The sequence below is a fragment of the Phacochoerus africanus genome, chromosome 15, assembly GCF_016906955.1.
Source record: "Phacochoerus africanus isolate WHEZ1 chromosome 15, ROS_Pafr_v1, whole genome shotgun sequence".
Taxonomy (NCBI): Eukaryota; Metazoa; Chordata; class Mammalia; order Artiodactyla; family Suidae; genus Phacochoerus; species Phacochoerus africanus.
Window position 1 is genome coordinate 138,702,283 of NC_062558.1, and position 3,532 is coordinate 138,705,814.

The 3,532-nt window shown below is 53.9% G+C and overlaps 1 long non-coding RNA gene across 1 annotated transcript; it reads left to right on the forward strand.

The window, feature by feature from the left end:
• Positions 1-215: 215 nt before the first annotated feature.
• On the forward strand, positions 216-2,564 carry LOC125116355 (uncharacterized). The gene is made up of 2 exons (XR_007132306.1): positions 216-468; positions 1,961-2,564. It is a non-coding gene; the product is annotated as an uncharacterized LOC125116355 (long non-coding RNA).
• The last annotated feature ends 968 nt before the right edge of the window (positions 2,565-3,532 follow it).

The following is a 3,532-nucleotide window of genomic DNA, read 5'->3' on the forward strand; positions in this document are numbered from 1 at the left end:
GGGTTCGGTTCCTGCCCTTGCTCAGTGGGTTAACGATCCGGCGTTGCCGTGAGCTGTGGTGTAGGTTGCAGACGCGGCTCGGATCCCACGTTGCTGTGGCTCTGGCGTAGGCCGGTGGCTACAGCTCCGATTAGACCCCTAGCCTGGGAACCTCCATATGCCGAGGGAACGGCCCTAGAAAAGGCAAAAAAAAAAAAAAACTAAGCACCTGCCACATAATAAGAATTAATAGGTTTACTCAGTGAAACAACTTCTGCTATTGTCAGCTCACGACCGACATTGTCCTTGCAGATACACCTGCATCCTGCGCCTCTCTTCCGAACGGCCCCAGATACAGCTAACGTTCTGTCTACCTAGGCGCGGGTCAATCCACTTCACAGTCAAGGTCTCAAGGATGACATGAGCTGGGAAGAAGCCCTCAGGCGCTGGGCCGCGCCAGCCACTCCAACAGGGAGCTGGAATCTTTAGGTCGGCCAGCACTTCTCTTTTTCTGCCCCCTCCTCTGTGAGCTTGTTTAGAGTGAAAGGTACGATGTCCCAGACAGGAAGTCTGAAATCCAGGGCCTCTGCTTGCCACTGGCTGTGCCCCTGATCCTGGACAGGCATCGTAGACGTCCCCGGCCTCAGTTTACCCATCCGTAACACGACAGCAAATCGTCGCGCACATGCTCTTTAATTCTTCGCTTCTGTGGCTTTTTTTAAAGCTTGGCACCACGAGAATAATTCCACTAGATCCTATCAACTCAACCTAAATCACTTGCTGGTATAAAGATAAATTGGAAATACTAATGCTTAGTGAATACATTACTCTGTACTTCTTTTACTTAGTGAAACATTTAATTAGTATTTACTAGAAAATTACTATCAATTACTAAAAATGACTACAAATTACTAGCAAAATGGATAAATTTTCTCTCTACCACTAAAATAAATTCAATTACTAACTTTAAGTAATTGCGGGTAATTTATTTCTCGGAGGGCAGAGAGCTAGAGACAAAGTAGAGGGAGATGATTAAGATGCTTGGAGTGGCTGATTTATGAGGGAAACTTAAATAGCTAAATCTGGGTGGCTGAGCAAAGCAAGCAGAAAAGCACACAGCCCAGCGTCCACAAACAGCTTCACCAACTTGCCGATTCTCTCTGTGGCTCGGCGGGGAGGGGGAGGCCGCGGTGCGCAGGAGGTGGATTTTTCCAGGGGCTTTCTTCCAAAAAGGTTAGAGGTTTTCTTGCTGATGAAACCTGAGACCTTAATCTGGTCTCTTGGAGGAAGTGGCTCACACCCAGCCCTTAGGAAGAAGGGGGAGAGAAGGTTTGGCAGGATGATTCCACAGGCTTCTAGAAGGGAGAGGGGAGTTTTTTTGGGTTTTGTTTCTGTTTTTGTTTGCTTTTTAGGGCTGCACCTGTGGCATATGGAAGACCCCAGGCTGGGGGTCCAATCGGAGCTACAACCGCCGGCCTACACCACAGCCACAGCACTGCAGGATCCCAGCTGTGTCTTCGACCTACCCCCCACGGGTCCCGGCGACGATGGATCGTAAACCCACTGAGTGAGGCCAGGGATGGAACTCAAGCCCTCATGAATCCTTGCCTGGTTCGTGACCCACTGAGCCACAGTGGAAACTCCCAGAAAGGGGAGATTTAGATTCCAAGCTTTAAATGATTCTTCCCCCTGTTCATCAGGAGGAACAAGTGTCTGTCCCCAGGACATGTCACGGCTGCGGGAATATTTGGAGTGGCATAGCCACAGGAAGCTGGGGTAACCCTCTTGTAGGCAAAATCCTGGCTGCGTCCTTATGTCCCACACAGCACACACGCCAGCCAAGTGCCCAGCCCAGAGTCTGCAGATCCCTGATCTCACTTAGAAAAGCCATGTTAACAGGCAGGCTGATGATCACAGAATGACACCCCCACCCCGGATGCAGAGAGTGCATGATAAATGATGGCTTGGTTCCCCTTTGCAGGACAGAATATGCTGCATCACGGCGGACGTGGAGTCAAAGCCCTGGACTGGGCTCAAGTCCCCGGGAGCCGTCCCCAGAACGGTGCGACCTCAACCAGAACACCCACCGACCAGCAGGCTATTCGCCTCCTCCGTAAAATCGAAAGTGCCGTCACTGCTTCCGAGGAACAGACTGTGGTGCCTCCAGGCCAAAGAACATGATGAGGCGATAAGAAGAACTGAGCGCTCGAGCTGCAAAGCGACGTAGAGGGACGTCAGTGCGTGCCGCTTAGTGAAAGAAGCCGATGGAAAAGTCTGCAGACGGCACGGCCGCAACGCTGACATTGTGGAAAATGCGAACCTACAGCGACAGCGGAAGGTCGGGAGTCGGCGGGGGGAGAAGAGGGTCTTTGGGGCGGTGAGGTTGCCCTGCCTGATACTGATGGCAGGCCCACGACCTCCCACGTAAACCTAAACTTTCAGGTTCTGCACACCTCAAATTGCCCTAAAAGTAAAAATCTAGCTACGCCACATCGGCAGCAGTGCGGGGGTCGGGCTGGGGGCAGGTCTGGACACAGGCTTTGCTCTGATTTTCCGGTCACAACACGGGATTTCATCAACTCTCACAGGCCTCGGTTGTGTGGCCCTGGGCTTGGCAGGGGGAAGGACGGGACCGAAACAGACAGCCCAGAATGTCAAGGGCAGGGGGCACGGGCCATGCACGGCCGTCCTGAGAGGGGAGCCGACTGGGATGGTCAGTGGTGCAGCTGGTGGTGCGGGAGGGCTGACGGGCTTGCCACCACGTCCCCGAGACACCACAGCCACTGGCTACAAGTCCACACTGCACCCGGGCTTTCTCTCCACCCCCCCCCCCCCCCGCAAGGCCCTTCTTACCTCTCAGCCCATTTTTCTTCTGGGGAGTCCGCACCCTGGGACACTTTTGTCTGTGAGCCGCTCCTCCTAACGCCTCCTGCTTCCTGCTCACACCACTGAGCCCTTCCATCATCATGTCACCGCGTCCCGGAGGGGGACCCTCTGCCTGGCCCTGGCGAGCGGGGGGTGTCTTTGAAGCGTTAAAACCACACCTAAAAAGGATCTCTGCCCCTCTCCCAAGGTTGGTGGCACAAGATGCAGAGTAATTTATTCCTTGGAGCCACATTTCCTATCCTGAGTGGGGTGTCCAGGACAGGGAGAGTGATGCCTCTGTGTCCTGCGCATGGGCGCTGCCCGGCTGGACCACGGGCACTGGACCACAGGCATTGGCGCACCGGCCATAAAGGGCTGCGAGGGGGGGCCCGGAGGGGTTAGGATGACTGAGGGCATCACTTAATAGTGCAGAACAGGGCTTTCATGCATTTATCTCAGATTCATGCCCACAACAGAGACACCGAGATGGAAAAAAGAGCCACCTCCCAGCCATGCAGCCTGAGAGACCCATACAAAGCCGGTGGTGCCTGCTCCATGGTGCTTGGGGCCAAATCAAGTCCCTGAGGTGAGAGGCATGCCTGAAAGTCCAACAATGCCATCCCACGGTTTTGTTCCATGTCACACAGCATCGACTGAGCATTGGCAATGCTGAAAAAGGCTATCTGGA